Here is a 27,664-nt window from a genome sequence, read left to right on the forward strand (position 1 = left end):
ACTTCATTTATGTAGTTGAATGTTGAGGTTTCGCTTGATCTGTTTAAAATTCGCTACAGAAAGTCAAAAGAAAGAGTATAAAGAAACGAAAAATAAAAAATCGGGGACGTTTTGCAAAGGCCTACTTTTGATCAACTGTAAAAAGCGAAATGTTTACGAACACAAGCCAAAATATGAAAAAATATGAAATCATTCAACAAGTTACGTTTTTTTTCTATTCGATAGAAATGAACTGTATGTAGGATTTAAGTATCTTTACGCCGATAATTGCAGACGATGACACAATGAGCTTAAGGAGCTGTAGTAGATTTCCCGCAACGTACATGCATACATACATACATAGATACATACATATAGTGCCGCGAACATATGTAGGTCGATATGTAGATCCAGAGGCCCCGCTGACACAGTCATGTCGTAGAAATGAAAACAAGGGACTCAACCCTGACAGTGTTCGATACGGTGCCTGCAGGTGGCGACAGACCATGGTGAATAGAAATCCACCATCCTTTGCGGCAGACGAAGAGCAAAATATCCTCTCTGCTGAAAGGACTGACATGCCCTGTCGAATTCGGTAAAAATGTGGCGTACTGCACCTGAATCAAATAGAGATATGAATGTCATAAAAGCGTTTCTTAGCAGATGCTTTTGGAGCTAAATACGCATCACATGATAAACCAAAACCTCTCTAAGCAACTATTCATCATTGCACTTGTAAGTTTTTATAATCGTTATATAATTTTTTTAGTTTCCTTGTGCGAAAACGTTGACGTTTAAGCTAATTTTGTTTAATTTGCCTTGAGTTCAAAAACATCGGCTGTTGAGGTAACCCGGGGGACCTACTTAGTGTGGTGGCTTTTATTGGTGAAACAGGAAACAAACAGCATATCAACCGATATCAGAGGCGGAATTATTGGTGGTACTGGATAGGAATAAATGCTAGACGCAATAAGAACTTGCAGATTCTTTAGGCGTGACTCAAAAATATATTTGCAATCCTTCGAAAGATTTGGACTTAATTTGAAAACAAGGGAATAGAGAGGCAAAACAAAAACCGATTTTCGCAATGACTTTTATAACTGGCGATGAAAAGTTGTAAGCGGCCCATGGATATGCATCAACATCGTCAGGAAAACCATATATTCATAGCTGGAAACTCTTGTTGTGTAGTGCGTATGATGGGACCAGCTAAATGTGGTATATTCGGGGCTGTTGAAACCTGATGAGTTTATCACGCAGTTCGCAATGGAAAGGTTACAGAAAGTGGTGACATTGGCGAACCGCAATTCCGCTATCAGTCAACATAACAGTGGGTATTTATTTTCATTTCGTTATTGTATAATATAATATAAATCGTCATCCAATTTTGTTTGTGAATAGCTTTTTTACTAAATAAAACTAAACGATTTTGAGTGATGGAAATCTTTATTCGGACCTTTACGCGCTCCTTTCGTGTCTGTTTGTATACTGCAGCTGACTACTTTAGAAGTGTGAAATATGATTGATGTGCGACGTTATCTGCAAAAATTATAAATCTTCCGAAAGGGTGATTAATTTTGTACCACCTGTACACTTAAAAAGTTAATTCACTTTTTTCTCAAGAATTTGTTTTCATATTAAAATTTATTTTATTGATTTAAGCTCTTGCACATGAGTATTGGCATTAAATACCTCACGATTTTTTTTTACTTTTGTTTTTTTAATGATAAATCCGCCTGGTTTGGCTACTTGAAGTTACACCTATTAAAAAACGCCTAACATGATGTCTCAAGTTTGGACTGTTTGAAAAAAAAAAGTAAACGATCGTTTTTTTGTTTTAATTTTCCTTGAAATAAGAAATCCATTAATCTTTTAATTTAATTGAAGTATTTAAGGTACACTCGCAGCTTTCAGTGCATAGCAGCAAGAAACGACATTGTAGCAACGAAATCTTTATAAAAAAAAACAAGGAAAACTCGTTTTAATTACGGAAATTTCGGCCACTTTATTGTATAAAATGGGTTATTAAAATTATACGCCGCTAAAAATGTCCGAAAAGGGCGCTCTGTCAGTCAAAAGCGTGCACACCTTCATGTCTATTTGAAGCGCACATACACGATGTGTATTTGTACATGTGACTGTATAGTATTTCAATTTGGCATGCGAGTTGAACTTCTACGCACTTGTAGCGCTACCGCTTTTTTTGTTTTTTTTTTGTTTTTGTTGTTTTGTTTTTTGGTTTATGTTTTTTCATTACGTTTGCTTTTGTTGCTGTCTGAGCGCTGCGTGTGACACGTGAATGAAGGCAAGTGAAACACTCGCTCACTATACAGACATACATACGTATGCGTGTATGCGTGAATAACGTGTTTATGCTTCGGCAAAAGCACTACAACAGCAAACAGTAAACAATAACAGAGAGCCAACAGCAAACTGCAAACAGCAACAACATAAGCGGCAACAATAGCCATGAAACCAAAAGTAACTGAAAATAGTGAGAAATGATGGGGGCAAAAGCAACAAAATTGGCGAAAAAATGTGTTTATAAATTCATAAAACACGTTTCCGTACAAATGGAGTATTTTAAAACATAAAAAACGAAGAAGAAGCAAAGGCAAAAATATGAGGAGAAGAGGTTGAAAAAAGACTACATAAAAATGCGCAGCAGAAAAAGCACAAAACATATTTACTATAGATATACATACATAAAGAAATAATAATAAATGAATAAATTAATCGAAATAGCAATAGAAATACAAGGTGGTGCAAAAAGTATCGCTCTATTTGAACCAGAATCATGCTTTTTCATTTAATAAAAAGATAATCAAAAACACAATTGAGCGATTAATTTTTCGCTTTAAACGAAACCGGTTTAAAGGTCGTATGGAATTAAACAAGAATAAATTTAGAATCACTTCAGAAATTCATTCTAGTTTGAATTATCATTTAACTAACCTGAGAATATACTCCAATGGAACTTGCAGATTTTGTAGGGAGGAAGATGAAACCGCTAAACATATGGTGGAATCGTGAGCAGCACTCATGCATAAGCGGCACAAACATATTTTACCAGAAAATGAAATCCAACTCAATAAAATAAGACAAATGATAAAATTTATTGAGGAAGTTGGGCTGATAAAAAGGGGCACAATAGATATTTCAGGTCACAGTGCTAAATTCCTTCTTAATAATAAAAATAATAATAATAATAAAAAAAAAATAATGCTTTAAACCAATAACATTTTTAATTATTTTTAGAATTACAGCAAAAGACAATCGGGTGATGCTTTGTGCGCCACCTTGTACATAATTTTAAAAATAAATGAGTAAAGCAAAGTTGATATAAAATGCTAATTTTATACAAAATAGAAGCGCATAAAAATAACACAAGCAGTAAGTTAAAATACGACTTTAGAAATAACGGATGTATTTTTTAAACGATAAACAATTTCATGTGAAGTGATCCGAGTATTTTGGACATTGTTATCAATTCCTCTAAAAATTGGTTTATTTGTATGCTTAAGAATTTAAAAAAGTTTTTAAATTTTGTGATTTATTGAGTCTTGAAGATTTCGGTACAGACTTTCTAAGTGAAATATTGTTGTATCTTTTTTATATTTTTATAACTTTTTTTACTTTTTTTGAATTAAATATGCTTTTGAAATGAAATTGTTTGGAGAATTGTTATTTTTAGTTCAAAATTGTTGTGAAATTGTTTTGTCATATTTTTTCGTATATTAGAACCCTGAGATAGGAGCGGCCCTAAGTTCATACTTTCGATAGTATTGTAATATATAATATACACTATGTATGTATGTATATGAATATATGTACGTACCATGTATGTACATATGGTATATAAAAGCGGCTGTCCAAGTAAACTCATATTTTTACAAATTTTTTCTCGTTCCGTGGCTCAAACTAAAGATCGCCATCTCGCCAACTTGACGCTGCGCAAAACAACTCCTACCTACATACATATATACATAATAAGCAGGATCGATATACAGTTATGCATGTTCTTTCCAATTCTCAAAACAATTCTCAAACTTTGTTTTTGGGTCATGCCGAAATTCAAGTTGATTCTCATCTATGGGCACGAGACGGCACTTCAATCGATTCATGACGTTTTCCTCTCTTCGCCAAATGCAGTTTCGATAATAGATAATACTGGCAAGGATGCAAAACAAGGTGAACATGATAAACATTATAACGAAATAATTTGTGCTTTTGTCAGAAATTCTCCCATATTTAGTTTTGATGGATAATTTGGTGCAATATCATCGCAAGTAAGCTTGTGAGCCAATAATATCGTCAATGAAATTTTCTATCTTGGCGTTTTGAAGCGTTTGTTGCAACGCATTCGTCGAATTCGACCTGAATACTGCGAAGGAGGAAGCTAGCACTTATTGCATGTTAATGCACCATCACATCGATCCACTCTTGTGACAAATTGTTTGACTAGAAATCGCATTTTAACCTTTAATCACTCACCGTACTCACCTGATATGGCTCCCTGTGTCTTCTACCTATCCGGAAAATTGTATTTGGTCATGAAAGGAAAACGTTTTGGGTCCGTAGAGGTCATCCGAAAGGCATCCTGAAGGGCATTCCGGTGAATGACCTGAAACACTCTAATATTTCAAAATAATAATAAAAACTTTCTAATCACATTATAAATTGAAATATTTTTTTTTATGTTTAAATCTTATATATTTTTTGGTACTGCTATTTGCGTATTCGCAGCTGTATGTGCCATGAGTACGTGAACCTTAAGGCATACCATAAGGTCCGGCACTCGAAGTGTAACCAATTAAAAAGCCATACATTTAGTTTGGGAAATTACTTTTATGCAATTCAAGGTAAAAAATGTGTGAAAATAATAAAAAATTAAAAATCAATTTACTTCTGCTCGATATGACCACGTTTAGCCTTAACTATGGCCTTGAGACGGTCCAGAAACGAATCGCAAGCTGCCCGACTTTTTTTGTGACTTTTTTTCAGCGCCTCGAGACTGGTAAATCTTTTGGTTCGGACCTTGCTCTCAAAAATGGCCCAAAGAGAATAATCCATCGGATTAGCGTCTGCTGAATTTAAAAGCCATTGTGTGGACGTTATGAAATTCGGACCGTTGTTTTTAGCGATTCTTGGTTCACTCGAGCTTTGTGAGATGGTCTCGAGTCCTGTTCAAACGTCCATTGTCTGCCACCGAAATGTTTGTCTGTCCACGGCTTCAAAGCAACCTCCAGAATACTTTCCCGGTAATTTTCGCATTTACCTTGACTCCAGGCTCGATGGAAACGATTGAGTGCCCTTTTGCGGTTACAACGGCCCAAACCATTGCCTGTAGCGGGTGCTGCCTCCTGGTGGCCAATCGATGACTCAAATTCTCGTATGAACGGTCGGTCAAAGAAACCCTATCGTTTTGCGAGTTCACGAACTGCTCAATTTGAAAAATTGTCTCGTCAGAAAACACAATGTTGGGAAATTGACCGCTTTCGACCAAGCGAAGCAACTCCTTCGCTCTCTCAAGTCTGACTTGGTGCTGCTTTGGTGTGAGATCATGAGCCTTTTGGATCTTACAGGCTTGACTTTGAGATAATTTTTCAGTATGTGGCGGATGCTACGGTCAGATATTTTCAGTTCTTTCGATATTTGATTGACGCTTCCTCGGAGATTTCACTCAAGTCGCTTCTTCACTTTTTGAACCTTTTCACGTGACGTTGCAGATTTTTGATGACCACCTCCATGACGTTTTCGGGATGCATTCGGATTCATTGTAACGGGTAATGGTGCGATAAACAAAAGCTTTATTTACTTTAAGGTGCTCGAGCTCACGAACAATCGCTGGTTGTGATTTTCCAGCCAAATATAATGCAATCACACTATTAGGTTTGAAATCCATTACTGATTTGCTTTTTTCGCATTTACTCACGGCAAAATGCTTCCGCGCGCTTGTCAACAATACTTTGAACTGTCATTTAGCCAACCAATAGCCAGTTGATGTCTGTGCATCAGCTGCGCGAGCGGTCTGAAGTTGGTTACACCTCGAGTGCCGGACCCTGTAGACTCGAGTCACAAAAATAGTTTCTAATATGAAATCTTGAAACTGGTATAACTTACCGCCCAAGTGTACATACATATGTATGTTTTCATGTTTCTATGTATGGCCTTGTATATGTGTATATATTTAGTAAATTTATTTCATTGCAATTTTTCCATAAATGTTAGAGATTTCCCCATTTCCATAATATCATCTACACTGTGGTTTCCCTCAGACCTCTATGTAACTGCATACACACATATGTATGTATGTATATAAACACTATTAAGCTCAGCGTATTTGCATGTAAAATTCATATAATCAATAAAAGCAGTGCTGCGGCGCTACCTCTACTCAATTCCACTGTGATATGGTTACATATGTATGTATGTATGTATGTATGTAAGTGTATATAGTATGTTGTATGTAAAACCCCCAGCTCGTTTGTAGATTGTCGTCTCAGCGTGTAGAAAAATATAACCAACAACGCCCAATCCACTTGCTTTGAAGCCTACTTTCCATGTCTATGCATAGGTATAAAATATATGTATGACTGTCTGAATATATATTTCCATATGCATACATTTCTATGTGCATATATAACTACATACATACATATACTCATACTAAGTTGAAAAGAAAATCATTTGCTTTACATATTTTCGGGTGCATGGTACTCACTCTAGTTGCCCTCTGATAAGCCTTTCAAGTTTTAAATTACTTTCATGCCATGCAATGGAGAGTGAACATGCAAAATATATACATATGTATATGTTTGTACATACATATGTATGTGTGTTCGTGTGCTCCAACTCATGCCAGTTTTTGCTTGTAATCTAATAGATGTATTTATGTGTGTAGGTATAGAAAAATGTTTTCAGCGTTTATGGGGCATGACATAAATTTGACCTCCAATTAACTGGCCGAAAGTGGGTCGTCAAAGCGATGCAACTCCATCTTGAAGCATACAATTTAAATACTGTAGTCTAATAACATTTGAAATCGACAAAACCGTCACGAAGTCATAAAATATGGAAATAAATTTATAAAATTTAAAATACCTCCAATCTCCAATCAAAAGCCAATAAATTTACTAATATATTGTATATTTTATTATTATTTACTTTGTAGTGGAAAATCTAAATTGCATTGGTAATCGGTAGCATATATAGGGTGGGCCATGTAAAATTTGTCTTTTGAATCGGCTATAAAAAAAAACTAATCAATATTTTTTCGAACTTTTTCTTTTTATTTTGAAGATTGAACATTGTCATTTATGAATGAAAAATAATATCGTTCAAATGACTGCCACGACTGGCTTTACAGTAGGCCATTCGATCAACCCAATTTTTAAGCACATTTTCGATTGTTTGGGCTCCAATTTCATGAATGGCAACTTCGATTTCGTGTTTTAAAGCATCAATCGTCTCTGGATGGTTCGCATAGCATTTGTCCTTAACGGCCACAAAAAATTGTCCAACGGGCTTAAATCACAGCTCCGAGGCGGCCAATTGATATCGGAATTCAAAAACGGTAGCCAAAAGTTCGAGTGTAACTTTGGCAGTGTGACAAGTTGCACCGTCCTATTGAAACCGAATGTCGTCCATGTCATACTCTTCAATTTTTGGAAACAAAAACTCGTTGAGCATGGCACGGTAATACTCGCCATTTACTGCTCCTTGCTCATTTTCGAAAAAAAAATGGCCCGACGATGCCGCCAGACCAAAAACCGCACCAAACAGTGACTCGTTGTGGATACATTTGCTTCTCTACAGTAACGTGTGGATTTTCTGAGCCCCAAATCAGAAAAGAAGAAGAAGACTCACCACTTTGGAAATAGGTTTTCAATATTTCCCAATTTTGTTCAAGCGTATAGCGTCGCATTTCGTAAATGTCAAACCTTTAAGTAAATTATGAACACATTTGACATGTCATTTGTGTTACCATTCTCAAAAGAATAGGTGGTTCAAAAAGCAAATGCTATATGGCCCACCCGTTATTTTAATAATTAATTCAATATGTACATATGTATCAGGTCAGTCCCTAAGTTCGTGCGTATTTTATCCATAATTTCACTTTTGTACGATTTTTGCATACAAAAAATTCGCGGAATATAACGGAACTACATATTTATATTTTCTTTGATATATTGGGCATTCAACAAGTGATTTTAATCGCGGATAGAAGCACGTGTTGTTTAAAAATAAAATGGAATCTTCGAACGCAGAAATAAACACTGTTCACGGAGGAAATACCGTGAGTGTAAGGACTGCGCAAAAGTGGTTTTCAAAATTCCGTAGTGGTAACTGCGACGTAGAGGATGTCCCGCGCGCTGGTCGTCCTGAAGTCTTTAACTCCGACGCCTTGCTCAAACTCGTGGAAGCTGAGCCAAATTTGACAGCCGATATGATAGCTCCGAGGTTAAAATCATCGCATGGAACAGTTCACAGGCACCTGGTTCAGTTGGGAAAGGTTTCAAAGCTTGGAAAATGGGTTCCGCATAGAGTTTCCGTCGGTAACCTTCAGCAGAGAGTGAATGTCTGTTCTCAGCTGCTGCAACGGCTGGAAAATGAAAGTTTTTTGAACCGTATCGCTATTGGTGATGAAAAATGGGTCCTTTACAATAATCCTGTTCGCAAACGCCAATGGTTAGATAAAGATGAAACACCAGAACCAACCCCTAGAGATGTCCTTCACCCCAAGAAGATTATCCTGTCTATTTAGTGGAATATGACCGGTATTGATTATTATGAACTTCTGGAAGCAAACCAGACGATAACTGCTGATTATTATTCCCATCAGCTAACAAAACTGAATGAGGCACTTAAAAAAATCGACTGTCTTTAGTGAATGGACGCAAAGTTTTGTTTCACCACGACAACGCAAGACCTCCTACCGCAAGGCAAATATTAGGCCAGCTGAACGAGCTCGGATGGGAGCTAATGCCGCATCCACCATACTCTCCGGATATTGCACCTTGTGATTATCACCTTTTCCGTGGACTTCAATCCCATATGAGTAACAAGAACTACTCCTCAAAAGGCGATATAAAAAGGGATATCGAAGCGTATTTTGGCTCCAAGAACAAACAATTTTTTGAGCAGGGAATTTAAAATTTGCGTAAACGTTGGGAAGGCATTGTAAATAATGAAGGAAAATATATCTTTTTTATTTATTTTAAAACCACCTTTAAAAGACGCACGAACTTGTGGACTGACCTGATAATTAGTTTTACACGGTTCTCGAACATATTTCAACTTTAGAAAACTTTAGGAAGTAGATTTTAAACTTGAAATCGGCCAAAAGAGACGCCATTGCACTGTGGTTACTATCAAAACAGACACTCAAACTGTTAAAAAGGAAACTCGGATTTGAGACCATCTCTACAAGATAACGTACAAAAAATGATTTAGTTTTCTAATTTTTAATTAAGGGCGTGTGAATAAGGATTTTGCTTACTGTATATATAGTATGTATACAATTTAATAAGTGCGCATATCGGCACACATGCATACATATATACATAAATACATATGGACATAAAGATAAACAATTCATAAACTCTGACAAACATATTGCTGAATGCCCATTTGTTCATTGCGAAAAATTTTTTCGTTGTCACCTTTCGTTTACTTTGCTTATTATGCATTGTGTAACTGAAATTTATTTTTTTTTTTTGTTTTTTACTTTTCTGAGGTCTGCACTTATATTTCATTATATCCCCTTATAAAATGACTTTTTTATAAAATGTGTAATATTTACACAATATTCAATGTGCAATTTCCTCGCCCTATCTCTCTTTAGCTATGACTTCTCTTCATCCCTCTCTCTCTCCCTCTCTCTGTCTCAAGTTCTTGTCAACGTCATACGTCCGTCAGTTTCGTAATGTCTGAAATGAATTATCAAAACAGCTGATTGAGGCAAACAATTTATAAATAAGCTTTAATCACTTAGTTTGTAGGTATGTATAGGTGTGAATGTGTGCGTGTGTGTGAAAATGAGAGGGCCTGCGCGTAACATACCCACACTAATGCGCAATACATTTGGAGTGATTTTCATGCACTTCTCTGGGCGCTCTTCTACATTTTTATTCCACTTTGTTTTGCTTTTGCACTTTTATTTGATTTTTGTGTTGCTAGAGCAATGAAAAAGGCCTTGAGCAACAGAGTTTACTTGTTGTTTGTACAGATACATTTATTAGCTTGCCCTTCTGTTGAAAGTAGAATTGATTGAGTATGTGGGTACATACATATCTACACACTTTATCAATTTATTTGAAGTATCACAAGATGAGGTTACGAATATATCGTGAAAAAAATTAGTTGTCGAACGTCCAAAGCGTATTTTTTGCACAAATAACTTAAGGAATCTTAATATTTCACTGAAATTATGTTTTAAATATATTAGAATTCGGAAAATGAAAATGATGCGTGCCCTTTGCAGCCTCTCATGCTCTCAGCACGGATAACACATCCCTTATAGATCCCATTTTTTTATTGTACTGAAAAACTACAGTTTATAGACTACGCCTGAAGAGTCAAAGTGAGATAGTTTTAGAGTAACTCCTTATATCGTTCAAGAAAGTCTCCTAAATAAGTCAGCATGTAAGGTCATAATATTGCTTTGTTCTTCAAATTAAATTTCTGTATTGTTGTCTTTGGTGCAAACATATAAATCAATTTGTGGAAAGCCGTCGATGCGCCATGCGCCAAATCGATTTCTTCTTAAGAGGTTACATGGGTTTCGTGGGTTCAAAAAATCTATTTTTTTTTTTTTTTGCTACTCAACCGATCTTGATGAAATTTTTACACAGGTGTTCGAGATACAATTTACTCGTGCTTTGTTTTTTTTTTTCAATTACAACTATTTAAAAAAAAAAAAAATGTCAAGCAAATTTTACCGAAATTTTCATTTTTTTTTGGAAAAATGTCTGCCAAAATTGAAATTTTTACTTTTTTTTCTTTCCTTCGTTCAAGAACGAGCTCATGGTCTTAACTAAAACACTTATTTTTGTTTTTTCATTTTTGATGATCCTGTCAGTAGTTACGCTGACAACGCGTACGCACCTTTTTTCGAGGTATCACCGGAAGTGATGTCACAATGGAGGAGTTTTAATTTTTTTTTTTTGAAAATTTCAGAAATTATTCTTTAAATATGTATCTATAGGGCAGAAAAAAGTTTGAATTAAATAAATAATTTTTTACATAGAAAAAATGATTGAAAATAGGCCTTTTTTACCCGACGAAACCCACGTAACCTCTTAAATTTACCATAGATTGTTAGTGGAATGCCATCTTCTGGATTCAAATCGGGAAGGCTCTGTACAAAGGCGTGTAGAAAAAAACAAAAATATAAAGAAGCAAAAGGTTTTTTTATCTCAATGGTTTTGAAACATAGTGTCCACGTCCGCTTATTGGAGTATGCGGCTATTGGGATGATATCTGTATAGAAAAATTAGTGCAAAATCTGTGTGCACGAAATTTGTCCGGCTAGTGAAGTTGTCCGGTTATAAGGAGTGACTATGCGTAATGATGAATTTTGCCATATTTGCGCAAAGTAAATGGCCCCACACTCAAAAACTATTAATAAAGAAGCGTCGCAAGGTATAAATTTAAGGCCAATCTATAAGATGAACCATTTTTTAAGACTTCGCATTAAGTAATGAAACAACGTATTATTTGTTTGGAACAATTTTATCTTGTGCATCCCTTTGACAAGAATTGTTTGCTCTATTCTCTCTTTGCTGTGCTATATGCGTACGATATACCCATTAATCCATACAGTTGCTACACAACTTCATATGTAAAAAATGTGTGCCCGTCTTTTGTTAACCAGTGTATAAGTTGGTTTCTTTTGTCCTTTGTCTTGTCGTCTTGATTCACTCAAGCCACGACTTTATACAGGTCATTAACACGCAACTTTGCAAACGCACTGCCTTTGTTGACCCATACACACCACATAATTAAACCCTTCAGTCTATATCACATTTACATGGTTTTATTTACCTACACATCAGCACTTGCATACATATTAGCACAAAATTCATGGACCCTTATTTAGGGAGGTATGTACGTACCCATATACTCATATGGACATTCATCCATGTGTACGTACGTATAAAAAACTCGAATTTGGAAACCAGCACGCGAGTGAAAGCATTCAGTGTTGGCAAGAAAATTTTCATCCAAACTTTCATTATTTTCTCAAATTATTACTTTTTTCACTATTTATCGGTATTTACATACTAAAATATGTGGAATGTTTCTAAATGGATATACATACCTACCATACATATATAAGTAATTATAGCTCTGTTTCGCTCTCTGAATTACGCTCCTTTATACATTAGTTAAAGCGAGTAGATGCAATGGCGAGGTAAAACTTCATATTGTATTTGTATTTCGATGCACTTGGCTGTGCATTTTGGAGCTTTATTTACAAGTTATAAGTACATTTGCTTCTTTCCTTTAATAAAGGGTGTACCATGAGTTGATTACTTTTTAAATCACTTGCTACTATGGCACTAGTCGCTATTTAGCCCACAAAAAAGTGACAGAAACTCAGAAGTAATTCGTTGCACTTGAACAAAGTTTGAAAATATTGAAATCTTTACTTTAGACTTTGGATCAGAAACCAGCAATAATCAACAGGATGGACTAATACAGGGTAGACCGAGGCAGTCATTTAACTTTCGCTCAATTAAAAAATATTGCATGACGTTTTTGTTGTAACAAATTTCTTAAAACGATTCTCGTCATTGGTTCACCCTAAATGTACAAAATTATTTATTTTTCGTATATACAATTTTTTTTTGCTTTTGAATTTTGTTCCTTTGTTTTTCAGTCGCATCAGCTGTGTAATCCGAACTACTGAGCTGCCAACGTCGACGTCGAAGTCGTCTCTGTCAACAATTTTCTGTTTAGCACTCTGCTGACTCTGCCTTAAAAGTTGTTTGTATATACATACAACAAATGGTTGAGCACATGCGTACTTGGTTGTTGTGTTGAGTCGCATAAAAGTGATAAAATTATTCCACAAGCCGAGGTACTCAAGCAATGTGTGTGTATGTGTGCACACATATAGTATAAAAGAAGTTCGTGGACTTTCTTACATTTGAAGGCATGTACATACGTACATATGTACATGTACATACATTTGCAGGTACATGGCCAAAGCACAGCTGGACTTTGCCATAACGGGTAACATTTGAAAACTCGGTAACAAAAACAAAAAGAACAAAAAAACCATCAAACTGCGTGACTGGTTTTCCGTAAGTCTATCTATCCAACCATCCGTTTGCTTGTTCATTTGTAGATGTTATTTTTGTTGCTGACTCGCACACTAATCAACCGAACGAATCAGCTGTGCGGGGTGAAAAATTGTTGTCGTTCAACAAACATTACATACCACCACTAATGCAGTTAGAAAAGTAAAAGGCAAAATTAATGTAAAAGCAAAAGCAAAAGCAATGTCAACATATGATACTATTTTGGTTTGTCTTGCTCTCGCAGTCTCTCTCTTAGTGATACAAAGTTCTCTCTGATTACTCAGACTTTGCCATCTAAACAGCATTGCCGTTTTAATGAAAAAACTAATGCATATACATACATACATGTTCGTACTAATTTTTTAAGACTATGAACATGTTGGGTTAAGTTTGATTAACGAACTCTTCGAAATGCTTCATTTGGTAATCATTGAGACCCATTGAGCTGCTTAGAATGCCAATAACAAATGCAAATTTTCGGTTTTTCTAACCAGCTTTTCCAGCGATACAGCCTTGATTGTACACGTCCTCGAATATTTGGCGCAGAACTCTGTATCATATTATTTGTAATGTGAGGCATTCACACTGAAAAATCTGAATGAATCTATCCGTGGTTTATGGGTTTCCATCGGTCGTCAAAATTTAAATTCATTTAACTAAAAACAAATGTTGACGCAATGTGTCGTGGAATTTAATTCAACGCCTTTAAATTGTTAGAATTTGTTTATATTTTATATGAAAGTGTTTCATCACTGCTTTACAGAAACCAATAAAGTTTTTTTTTCTTTAAATGATTGCTAGAAATAAATGGCGCAATTATATGACCCAAACTATGACATGTGACGTATTAAACAAAGTAGCCTAGGATAAAAATAATCATTAATATTTTCGCATATTTCTTTTATTATTATATAGAATTTATTTGTTGTAGCTTGTAGCTCGCTCCTTTTCTGATGTTTTTTGATTTTTATGCAGATAAGTTGATTTTTGATCGCAACGCTTTTTTGCATTTTTTCAAAGTTGCGTTTTTGTTGTTATATTTTGGCGTAACTAGGGTCCTTGACCCTTTATAGCCACTATTTACACATATACCATGAACAAACTATAACACATCAAATACGAAATGAAGAAAAATTATACAAGTTAAAAACAAAGATACAGATATTGCACTAGTGCAAATACATGTATGCAGATCTAGTATCATGTGTGTAAAGATCTAGTCAAAAATTGTACGTGATATTTATATGAGTTTATGAAATAAACGCATCCAAATGGTAGCACTGCCATTGATTGAGGAAAACTTGCTCTTCAAGTTTAAGTTTTATATAAATTGAGAGAGATATGTATGTGACTTGCTGACTTTGCCTTTGTTCGTAACCCCTTTACTCTGATTTCATTGTCGCTACTACAGTGTCTTCAAGCAGTAATCTCGCTTAGATTACAAAGGAAAAAAGTAAAATAAATCGTTAAAAATCGATGGTCTTCAACAAATAAATTAGCTTTCGATTTCGCACTAAAAACCTTAAAGTAATATCTATATGCATAACGTCACCATCCACATATCGTATACATGTGTATATGTGTGAAGAAACCATATGATTTGTGTTTATTTCATTTGGGTACATCGTGCCTGCCTTGTTGGCTTATCTATCAAAACCTCCTGCCACGCAATATATGTAGCTTATCAACATGTATGTATATGCACTTAGATGTGTATACTTACCCCTTACTGTCTATCAGTCTATCAGTCTCTCGGGCTCTCTCTCTCTCGGACTGGCTTTTCGTTGCTACTGAGCAACATGTTGCTTGCATTTCCTTATTATTCCGTTGTGTGATTTTGATTTGCTACCTATACATATGTATATGAGTGTATATGTAGTTGGGTTATTTATTGCTCTAGGTTTTTGATCTCTCTTCTGCTCAGTTTTCTTATATTTGCTCTCTTATGTTCTTTACCCATAGATATGCTGTGTTTTATTTGGATACTTGTTAAATGGGGTTATTGTTTCTTCGTCGACTCGAATTGCGTCGTTCGCAACTTTTGCACTAATTCTGCTTTAAATAGTCGAATATATAACTGCTGACTTATTATTTTTCAGATATTATTATTATGTTCTGTGGTATATTTGCTGTTTTTTCGGTCAATTGAAATGGGAACTCGATATCAGATGTTCGTTTGTTCCGGCTTTTCCGATCTAAAATGTCGAGATATGAAAAGGCATTTAAAGGCCTTAGAAGACTGCCGACAAACTCCTATTCTTTTAGGGTTGATACATGATTTCCCAAAACCAATTCCTTCTGGAACTTTCAAGTTCTTATTCATGAACGTACGGCTGGGAAAATAATTGTATCACCTTAAACCTGGATTCCAGATTTTGTTTAGTAATGGGTCGAAATTAGAAAGATAGCTGAACAGGGGCGGGAACCCGTGGACCCAAATTTCAGCAATCGATTCCAATGGGTTTTTACTCAACATTCTTCCAGGCAGATATATGATACATGCCATTGAAATATGTATGCGGGAGAGCCCACATTTACATACATATTTTCTGTCCTGGAAAGTCCTTCTATCAATATAATCACCTCAAAAATAGTACATATATAACTTATTGAGATTACTCAACATGTTAAAGAACATCAACACAGTATTATTAGGTTGGGTTCTTGAACACTAGGGAAATGAAATGAAATAGCCAACAACAATCTAGCTAAAAAAGGGGCAAACATGCCTCGAATGGGTATAGACCCTTTATATAGACTGGCAAAGAGTCAAATTAAGGAATTTCGCAGATAGTGGTGCGAAATTCTATCTGTCAGCGACAAGCGAAACAATTCCTAACGCCAGGCAGAGGATTTTCACTCAGCAGAATAGGTGTAGCCGTATATCATATAAATTATGGAACAATAAAATTTACAATGTGCTAAAAAAAACCCCTTAAAATGTAGGGTACCTCAGCTGGCTTAGCACAATAGATCTCTAGTATCCTAATAATAATAATCAATCAAGAAGAGGTTTGATTCACTAGATCCTTCTTGGACTTCCAAGATTAGTTAAAGTTTGTGTATTTGTTTTGACTCTGTTCAGATAAATACTGCAACTATTCCGCCAGCCAGATAGTTAGCCCCCAGGTTGAGCTATATATATGTAGTACATATGCATATGCTTTTGCGGAAAAAATCAATTTTATGGATTAAAAGCTGTCGTTGGTGTCACATTGTCTTGTATATTAAAGTGTTTAATAGTTAAATAGATAATAATTTTAGAGAATTTGAAATCTCAGCCAACTATCTTCTAACTGCCTGAAATTTCATTATATTACTTGCACGGCGCTTTACGAATTCACTAAATATATTCTTAGCTGTTTAAAGTGTATGACATTCAACAATGCGATACTTACGACAGGCTTGTGAATATAGTATAGATATTTATATTAGTATTATATATAGTATTTTTTCTATGGTTTTTGGGCAAGAATGATGGAATTCAAGTTTACGCATTCTCATATGCTGTGATAGAAAATAAACAAACAAAGAGAAAAGGGAGAATACATGAAAATGAGTGGAAATCAAAGAATCAAAAACAATTTCAAAAGGCGACACCTTCTGTATTCTCTACATCGCGTAAAGATATACATATCTGATAAATGGCATGGCAAAGCAGCTTAAAGAAAAAATAAGTAGGCTTGTTATGCATACATACATATCAGGCTTACTCACTAATTCCCTCTCATAATCAGTTGTAGCTCAGTTTTCACTCTAGCACACTTTCTTTGGAATACGAATAGGATGTTGGAAAAATCCTCTGAGACCTTACCACAAATAAAAGGATTAACTTTTTCACATTTTCTTTCTTATTTTAGTTTCTCTGTACTATTGGTTACAACTCTGTTATAGAATAGCATTGCAAAATATTTGAATATATCTGAATAAGTTAAACTAATTTGTTAATTCCATATACAATTTTTATTATGTTCTAACATTTTTATAATGTTTTAACATGTTCAAAGATTTCTCATATTTGTAAGCTGTTCCGCGCCACTGTCATCTCAAAATGTCATCTTTTATTATTTACCTGATTTTACGATTTACTGTTGTACTCATAGAGAGTGGCTCCCTCTTTCGCTCTCAATCCTCTTATATAGCATATCTCTTACAAAGCAAGTCTCTCTGCGTCTGCGAGTTGTATGAAAAGATTTCCACAAAACCTACGGTCGCTTATTGGCTTATTTGTTATTGTAATTGCGTTTGGATTTACTTTTCTACTTGTCTGCACATATATATTTTCAAGTGTTATATACATTTATTGCGTCGTTTTCATGTACATTCATTTATAAATATATGAACATATAAGTAAATGTTCCTACTTGCTTTGGCTCTGGGTACGCTCAGCTGTTTAGAAAGTCAATTCGTTGCGTTTGGAATTCAGTCGAACAGAAACACCGCAAGTGACAACATCATTGAACAGAGTAGTGGAAAAGCAATAGCAGTGTTTGCAGTGAGTGAACAGAACAGTGCAGTGCAGTGCTTTTTGTGTTGTGTTGTGTTGTAGGAGAAGTGCAGAGTTGGAATCGGAATAGGAGATCGGAGTGAGTGGAGGTGTGTTTGTGTGCAGTATCAGCAGGAAGAGTCTTTTGTACAGCGCTAGGAGTTTGCTGTTGAGAATTCATACATCAGCCAGCACACATACAAAATTCGTACAAAAGACAGACAGATATACAATCAGTTCGACGGTCGGTTGATTGCTGGATTTAAAAAAGTGCCTGCACAGCAGCAGCTCATCTTCTACAATAATTTTGCTACGTGAATTCATTTATTCGCCATCTTCTCTACTCCACTTGCACCCCCTTACTGCTAACTTGGCCATACAACAACAGCAAATTCACAAACGCAAAAAGTAATACGCCACCAAACAACACACAACTCTTAGACAATTGAGTGAGTGAGCGAGTTTTAGTTGGTTACGTGTGGCAGATACATTTTCTCAATTTTGATTTTGATACGTTTGGAAGGAAATCGTTGAAAACGTAGAAAAATTTAATCGCAATTTAGTGCGACACAATTTCAGTTGGCAAGCAAATTTTAGTTCAGTGAACACTAGCAACGGTAGCAGTAATACCTAAGAGCAATAAAGTGCAGTGCAGTGAAGTAAAGTCGATAGAGCAGTGCAGCACCGTATTTGTGTGTATGTATATACATGTGTGTTGAGTGAGAGGCATACTTCTATTCGTTCTTGAGGGGGGTGTGTCCCAAGCATTGCAGCTGAGTTTTATGTATAAATGCCTAAATGAGTGAAAAGTCATTTTGAAACCATAAAAAAAATTATAATAAAATTGCTGAAAACATTGAAAATCGCCATTAACGCATACACCACTAATTTGTAAACCAACACTCAACAGCTTCGCCTAGGACTTAGCGGGCAGCAGCGCGATCAGCAGCATACGGGTAGACCAGTTTTGTTTGTGTAAAATTTAACGACACGCGAACGTGTGTGCAAGCGTTCGTGAGTTCGTGAGTGTACAGTATACATATGTTTCTTGTGATTTGTCTGCCTTTCCGCTGTCATTTTTAGCCTGACGGTCAGTCAAGTTTGCCAATAGCTCACTATTCGTCGCTCGCCGCTCGTTCGTCAATTTGCCAGTTTGCTTGGCTACAAATTGTGCACATAGAGCAGAAGCATTCGCTTTGTGGCAGTTCAAACATCAGTTGACGTTTAGACGTTCAGTCGCGTGTTGGCTTTGATCGAAAAAATATTTATAGTGGAGTAAAATTCAAATAAAATATTCAACAGCTGACCTATCTGGCAGTTCGCTCATCTGACAGTGAATTCAGTCAGCCGTTCGGTTACTTACATACATACGTACATACATACTTTGAGACAGTCGAGTTGTGTTGTCTCCTACGAAGTTGGCTTTGCAAGCAAAAAACTAATGGAAATTTACTTGTGTCAAAAATCGAAGGAAAAGTTTAGATTAAGAAGTACTCAAAGGTGTTTCAATTACTATAAAAACAACTACAACAATCAAAAAATCATTTCAGGTGCCAATAAATCCTATAAATTACTAAATTACAAAACTTCGTACAACATAAAAATCAAGACTTGTCAAAGTACTTGGGGAAATAGCAAACTTAAATCTCTGCTGCAACAGAAACAATTGAAAATACTTTGTAGTACCCTTCAATGCGATCACATACATATTTGAAGAGTGTACTTGTTTCGCCTAAACGTTCAACAATATTTGAGAGTTTATTTTTAAAGCGTTCTGTGTTCGTGATTTTCGTTTTTTTTTCGAAAATTTGTACGTACTTATGTATATACCTGTTTATCAATTTTTTTCATGTGATGCAATAGAAAACACAAATCGCCAATTACGATCATATGTGCGCAAGCAACAACAACAAAATCATATCTGCGTGTTTAATGGCAGCTGTTAAATTTGCTTTAATACGAAAGTGAAATAAATTAAAAGTATATATTTTAAAAATTGTGTGTTAAAACAAATTTCTTACAACAACAACATCAATCACCGGTGTGTATATTTATTTGTTACACTACTTTTTTTTAAAGCAGTACTTCGATGCAAAACATTTAACTAACACATATAAGTGCAATCTTGGCAGGTCTTGGCCAAACCTGGCCGCTCACTCAAAGACGGACAAATGTTTGTAGATTATATTTTAACTTCTATGTAATTTTTGAGTATCGTGACTAAAGTTTTTTCCTCAAAAGTGTTAGTTTTTGTATAAAGTAAATTATAAGACAAGAATTAACAACAAAAACAGAATTCGTGATGTGAAAGGTAACCTTGAAATGAAAGTCAGCCAAAGATGTACTCATGTTGTGTTTGGTTGACATACTTAATTTAGTTTAGTACCTTGTTGAATGTACTTTTTATTTTTCAACATCCTACAGTCTTTTTGGAATACTTTGCACTAAACTTCGACCAACATTCAGAGGTACGCCTTTTTTCTCAAATTTCCTGAAGTGTGTTCTTGACCTTCTCTTGTTGTTGTTGTAGCAGCATAAACATTCCCCGCGCATTTACGAGGAATGTTGCTGAAGTGACAGTCCTTGGCCGGATATAAATCCGGGTCGTTCCGATTACGCAGAACCGACTGTCATGGGAACGTTCTTGAGCTTCTCGTTGGGGTCTCTTTCACTGTAGGGCTATAATTGCCAAATATAGCAGCCAACTTCTTACCCACAGCCATTTGAGCTATCTGTGCTTGTCGTGATAAAATTTAAAGTATTTAATAACAAAATTTAAAGTATTTAATTTTTTATATTTTACATCAAAATGTGAAGGGGCCCAATTTTATATCACCAAACCATGTCTGATGCTCCTCTGTGTTTTAAATGCTTTGTTTTACCAAATAATTCTTCACCTTAGTGCCTGCCATCAGATCGCCCGTACAAATAATACTCAGAATAATCAAAGGACTAAACCAATTAATAATTAATTAACACATACATATACAGCTACAGTTGTGTAAACAGTTGTGGTGCTCCACACGATAAATCCTGGCCTTTAGTTTGTTGTTGTTGTTTTAACAGTAATAGCCTTTCGAGTCGGTTCAAGTTGAGTTTTAGTGTTTTTTGCACGAATGCAGTACTTTTCCGAGTTATTAGTTCAATCAAGTCGATTTAAAAATACAAAGAATTCTTTGGATCGTATGGGCATGGATATGTACTTGAAAGCTATGTATTTTTGAGAGTCGTGAAAAGTTTTGGTGCAGAAAGATGATATGTTCTTTTTAATTTCACATTTCTATTTTTTTTTTGTTCATCTTTCGAACTTAATCTCTTTTCTACTTCCGTTTCTTGCTTGATTCTTATTATGCCTTCTCTGCATTTTTTTTTATGTTGTATCTAAGAGTCTTGATTTTTTTTATTAGATGTCCAAATTTTGCTGAGTTTTCGCTTTTGACAAATAAATTAGTTAATTTGTGGTAACATTTTTATGCCATTGGAGATGAAAGAGTTAAAAATTACTTCAATCAGTCTGAGAAAAATTGTCCGAAGGCGTCCAATCACATGATATTCATCAACGAATATTTTTTTTAGTACTATACCATATTTTAGTGGCGCTTGTGACTAAACGTTCTCGTTATCATTTTTTCCAAAATACTGATTTTTTAAATACATTTCCACTACTTTAAAGCCCAACTATTGCTAAATTAAAAGGTAGTAGGACTTATCAAATCAAATAGATTAACGTAACCCACGCAAGGCAAATGTCTTGTCGAGGCCCTATGCTCTCGAGAGGAGTGAACAAGAAACAAAAAAGACTTGCCAAATCAGTTCTTCTAATGTCAGAGGTTCTTTCTATGCAAGAAGCTTACAAAAAAAGAACATAGAACATAATGCAACCTTCACAAGTGTGCGTTTATCCTGCAATTCAATGTGTGTGAATTGATTTTTTTCCACAAATATAGAGACCATGGTTTTATGACACTTTCAAACGGCAATGGGATTTTTTTTATTTGATTTAAATGTTTCATATGAATATACTTTGAAAAACGGAATTTTTCAAATTTTCGATGTTTCATGCCCGAAGTTAAAAATCAAAAAGGGAAAAATATTGACTTGTTATTTTATTTTTAATTCATTGCGTTACTCGTATGCACTGTTCTACTATAGATATATGCTTTATGAGATTAGCACTTCGGCGTCATGGTCTTTTGCGCCCTCTACTCATCACAGTACCTCATTCAGACTCAGTTCCCTTATTAAACTCCGGATTAAGCTAGGTTGGATTGAGCGTATGTGTCTTTCTTCTGGCTGTTCTACAATACTAAATTCCCAAATTCTTGGAAAAACTATATCACAGCTACTCACATGCAGTTTTAAGCACCGTTAAGAAGAGAATTCAACTAACTAACAACAAAACCGAGCGGTAAAAAAAAAATTGGGGGTGCTTGAGTTTTGACCATTTAATTTTTGAGTACTGTGGATATTTTCAATTTTAGTTTTTTATATTATATTAAAAGTGTTGAACAATTTTTGCTTTGTTTTATTAATATAATTAATGGTTTTTATCGAATTATTTGGCATTATTAGAAATCCTGCAAGGGGCGTGCTTTGCTTTAGTTTTGGCCATACTGTAGTAGTATTATATTTCTTGAAACTACTTTTTTTTGTCAAAAATACGCTCTAACTACCTAACAATAAAGGTGTTGTTGGTGGATTTCTTGTTGTAATAGCATAAAACATTCCCTATAAATTTATGGGATAGGACATGAGTACGTATCGTTTCGGTAACGTAGAACCAACGGTCAGGGGAACCGTCTTACCTATCTATCGCCTGTTTTTATTTTTAATTGCAATTTTTTAAATATGAGGTGCTGCTACCGATAGTTAACCTTCAAATCTTTCCTTTCTTTATTTCATATTTTTGCCATTCTCTCATTCACCACACATCCCCAATCAGGTTACACAACACTTCTAACCCTTTTTAAGTGTGCTCGTTTCGACATTACTTATGCGCTTTAATTACTTATTGCACCCATCTTACTTGTAATCCCCAACATTTTCTGTTCGTTAAAAGCGTTCTGGCCACATTAAATTTTCAAGCTTTGAATGCTTCCTTTTTCGCTTTTCCTTTTTTGACCTTTCGCACGCGCACCACATACAATAATTACTTCTGCTCCATGTCATTATTATTATTTACTCCATTCCAAGCTACTCTCCTTCAATAGCCTACTCTTTCTTCTATGCTCATCAAGTTTTCCATCCGAACAGCTGCTGTATTATTTTGTAAAAATCTTTTACGTACATTTTTGTTTAGCATTCTTTTTTCCTTTATCTTTTCTATGCTTTTTCGCTGATAACAATAATGGTCAGCTATAGGCATAAAAATACATATTTATATGTATAGGTTTGGTATACAGTTTGTATGTATTATTTGCTTTGATAATAGAGAGTACAAAGCACATTCTGACCAATGAGTAATAAAACAACAGAAAGCAAAAAAAAAGATAGATATCAAAGGAAAAGAAAAAATACAGTCCATTTAACTTTATTTTTGTTTGTTTCTACTTCTATGTTTCCTCTTCGTCCTGTTTTTCCTTCTGTAGGCGACCTGAAAATATATACGACTGCTTTGAGAGCAATTATGCTTTGTAGCTTTGTATTCAGATTTTATTATCAGCAGCTGGCGAAAAGTTGCAAACAATTATCTTTTTACAGTCATTGTCTTAAACAAAAATATTTTCTGTAGATAATTGAAATGTAGAGTATGGGGAGGACGATAAGTATTTAAATCGTGATTTTGAGATGGAAAATGTTTTGTCTAACGAAGCATCTACACCTTCCACTAAATGTGACTTGGTCCCTTTTTGCTGCCTTTGCATTTCATTTTCAAAATTGTATGGTGGTGGTCCTTTGTTCCTCTTTGGAACCATAGGAAGTAATGCAAATGGCGCGGTAAAATTAAAACTGAATTGGCAAACTACGGAATGACAGCTGATATTAAGACAGTGCAGACAAGAAATTCGATAAGGCAGATATGTTTTAACAGTGGAAATTTGCGGTTCCACCTAACGTTTCTGTTTTAACAGAGCTTTTTTAACATACTATAGGTTTGGATGTGGGGTAAAAAATCACTTTCGCTCATTGCTCTGTTACTGTGGTAGTACAAATACTGCCAATAAGTTTTGGAGAACGCTGTTGAAGTATCAATACTGGATTGCCCATATTCGACGGACCCATGTGTTTTTTTTTTTTAAATCAAAGAAAAACACAATTTTTAATCATTTTATTTGGTTCAAGTAGATTTGTTGACATCACTTTTTGAATATGATATCTCTCAAATGGCCGCCTTGAGCCTGTACCGCGTATTGTGCCCGTTTTGCAGCATTTCCCATAGTTTTAGCTACTATTTCGGCTGAAATTGCTCGTCATCTTCAGCCATTTCGATGACTCTTTGGGCCCATTCCAATCGACGAGGCTTGTCCGCAGGCAACAATAATTTGGGATGTCCTTGGCGACGTCTCAACACTGGCCCGTACAAATGCAATATTCTCATGCGATCGCCTTGGTCGGTTTTGATTTGGCCTCTTTGGATTAGAAAGAGCATCACCAGTCGAACACCTTTCATAAAAACGTTTAATGGTGTTCTTAGAAGGTGCACTTTTCACATTATTTAATTTTTTATACGCACGTTAAGTTTTCACAATTGACTTCTTTTGTTGAATGTAAATTTCAACAATTTGGAAGCGCTCGCGTGGCGTGTACTGTTCCATGATAAAAATCTGCTTGGACTGACGCTTCCAACGCGGTATGTCATTAAGCGATCTGACGTCTCTGTCAAAAGATACAGGGTTGCCAGATGGGTCCGTCGAATAGGAGGAAACCCTGTAGTTATTGTTGCTGTAACAACATAAAATATTCCCGTTTCGCTAACGTAATAACGAGTGTTTAGACAATATTAAACTGGCAATCCTTTGTTTTGCCGGGTAGTACTACAAGCTGTCCTAATAGCGTAGATCTCTCTGTCCTGAAGAAGTAATCTCTATGAGCATTAGCACGCTTGTAGAGATAAAACCAGTTTAGAGTTCTTGTCGTGCTTAGCTATACTCAATTTTTCTTATCTGAGTACAAAATTTAAATTTTAAAAACTTCAAAATCGCTAACGTCGAGATAGGGGAGTAGTATTATATGGTGTTTGAGGAATGTTGCTGGAACGATAGTCCAGCGCGACGGATATAAATCCGGGTCGTTCATGTTTGCATGGTAGACGTAACAGGTTGCCCCTATTATCGCTCCAGAAAAATAGTCTAACGCAAGCAAATTGCAGGCGGCCAATTAATATCACTGTTCCGGCTGATTATTGTAGTTTAATATTTACCAACTTTGCTCAGCTCCTCAACTCAACTCAAAAGCGACCCATTTCATAAATGTGTAATCATAAATTAAATTTCTGATATATTCCCAATGTTATTTTAGCGATTAAAGTAAAACGAGTCTATAGTTTAATTTCCAGACGCTAGTTGAACCACCCTGTACAAGTGTCCTAAACATAAGAACAATGTCATTTGAATGCATGTTCCCCAATTCAAAGTCCCTCTAGATTGCCGATTTAAGCCTTTAATGGTCCTTACAATTATCAGCTAATAACTTCAAATTATTCGTACTGGTCTTCAAAGGTCTTATCAAATTGCCTTTGTTCATACATATATCACACTTCATTTGTTTATGCCCTTACATTCGCGCTCCGATAGGCCTATCCATCCTTTTACTCTTAACATCAGCCAACTACTTACATACATACAAATCTATCTGCCTGTCTGCCTGTTCGGCCACCAAGTATGAGAAGGCAGTTTTAAGTGGAAAATTCGAAATAATTGACACACATTCGTCGTCCATGGTTGAGGTGTGAGTCGGTCTACAAATTTACGCAGATGTACACACATATGTATGTATATATTTATTCCTACATACATAAGTTTCGGTTGGTCTGGGCAACTGCTAATGTAGCATACAAATATACCAAATCTGTATGTGGCTAGTGGGTATGAGTATGTATGACGGCTCTTGACTTGAAAGACTCGTTTTGTATTTGCCTACCCTCGCAAAGTTTTCTTTTTTTGTTTGTATCTTGCTTTTCCTTGTCTTTCAGTTTACATTTTGCTTGACTTGTTTTGGCTATTTGCCTCTCTGTGCCGTCTGTTTAACTTTTGTGTGTATTTTGTTTTTTAATGCTTTTCACGTTTATTATAAAATCCAGACCTTTGTATGCGTGTGTTTGCGTTTACATATTTTGTTTATGATTCTGATTTCTGATTTCTGGTTTTACTTTGCAATTTGTTTGCTTTTACTTGCCATCGTTTTTGCTCTCGGTCTTCCTTCTGGTTTCTCTGTTTTGTTAGGTGTGTTCTCTCTTTACGGCTGGTCTTTGCCCAACACCCTTTTGCCATGCCGTCTTTTGCGCAGTGATAGATAACATTTTGTATGTTGAGATCGTATTGGCTTGCAGTTATATGTATGTGCACATATGTATGTATGCACGTATGATTGACATTGGTTTGTGTGTATGTACCTACTGTTACGTTGATTTTTTCACTGTTGGGGGTTTGAGTTTGTTTATGATAGGTTTTCATGTGAAATTTCTGGTTTATTTCTTTAACACGCATCAGTCCCTTGTGCCATTTTGATCACAACATCGCTTATTTTGAGTGAAATATGTGGTACACTATGAATATTTTTTATATAATATTTTGTATATATTTTTCCACTGATTTGTTTTCTACAAATATACAGACTTCTCTAACTTTTCCGTTTTTTATTACTTATATATTATTAAATTTTTCGTTTATTTTTTATTTGTTTTTTTTTTGTTTTATTTTATTTTTTTTATGTTGTTTCGTTAAGTTGTCATTTTTTGCCAGTAACTGATGCGTGTTAAGAGGTTAGTAGTAGTAAGTGGCATGAACAAATCACTATTTTTTGTAACATTTTTTGCCTTTAATTTGATTTATTTTAAAAAGCTAATAACACGAAGTTATTGTAAGCCGTGGTGCAAAATTAATCACCCCATCGGAAGATTTATAATTTTTGCAAATGGCGTCGTACGTCAAACATATTTGACGTTTCCGAACTAGACAGTTCCAGTATGCAAACAGACAAGCAATGGAGTGCGCAAAGTTCCAAATAAAGATTTCCTCACTCATAATCATTTTTTTACTAAGTATGAAAACTTGATTCAAAAACAAAATTGGATGACTAAGTTTGAGCCACCTGTATAATGTTGTTAAAGTTTTAGCGTGACATCTCTTGACTTAAAAAAAAAGTAGTTTTGGCCCAATTTATAGGCAACTTTGTTGGACCTGCTCATATGCAGTGCATTGGGCTGACGGTAGAAATCTATCAAACAAAGAAAGTTCCTTAGTAAATCTAGTATTTAATGTTGTTATACCAGCATTAAACATTCCCCATGCATTTTTGGGGAATGCTGCTACCGTGTTGATCCGATAACGTGTAGAACCTTGTCGTGGAAACGTCGTATCTACTTCATAAAAGTTTTTATTTTGAAAATTAACAAATTGGCATTTTCTAAAAACTTACACCCTAATTTTCTAGTGGAAAAACGATAATTTATTGTTTAAGGGGACAGATACCTGCAAACGGCCAATCGCGGAATAAAATGCTTAAAAAAAATGAATTTTGGGTCGAATTTTCCTACTATTTTTGCTTCGAAAAAATTATTTTTTCGAACAATTTTCCAAACTTGTAAATTTACATAGAATAGTGATATCACAGTGATAGTGATATCATAAAAAAGATGTGTGCAAAATTTCAGGGAGAGCGGTCAATAACTTTTCGAGTTATCGTTACGTCAATTCGAAAAATATAGTTTTGAGAAAAACGCGTATAAAGT

General features: G+C 35.2%; 1 protein-coding gene across 3 annotated transcripts in view; it reads left to right on the top strand.

Annotated features, from left to right (window-relative positions):
* The window catches only part of LOC128868709 (protein Atossa), a 251,576-nt gene that overhangs the window by 133,127 nt on the left and 90,785 nt on the right, over positions 1 to 27,664 (top strand). The window contains exons 1-2 of one of the 3 annotated variants that reach the window (XM_054111131.1): positions 17,711 to 17,784; positions 19,639 to 19,816. The exons of the other annotated variants lie outside the window; for them this stretch is intronic. The gene's annotated coding sequence lies outside the window, so the exon portion shown is untranslated. Of the gene's footprint in view, positions 1 to 17,710; positions 17,785 to 19,638; positions 19,817 to 27,664 lie in introns of those variants that run through there. 3 annotated transcript variants of the gene reach the window in all.

This window comes from Anastrepha ludens, chromosome 6 (genome assembly GCF_028408465.1).
Source record: "Anastrepha ludens isolate Willacy chromosome 6, idAnaLude1.1, whole genome shotgun sequence".
NCBI lineage: Eukaryota > Metazoa > Arthropoda > Insecta > Diptera > Tephritidae > Anastrepha > Anastrepha ludens.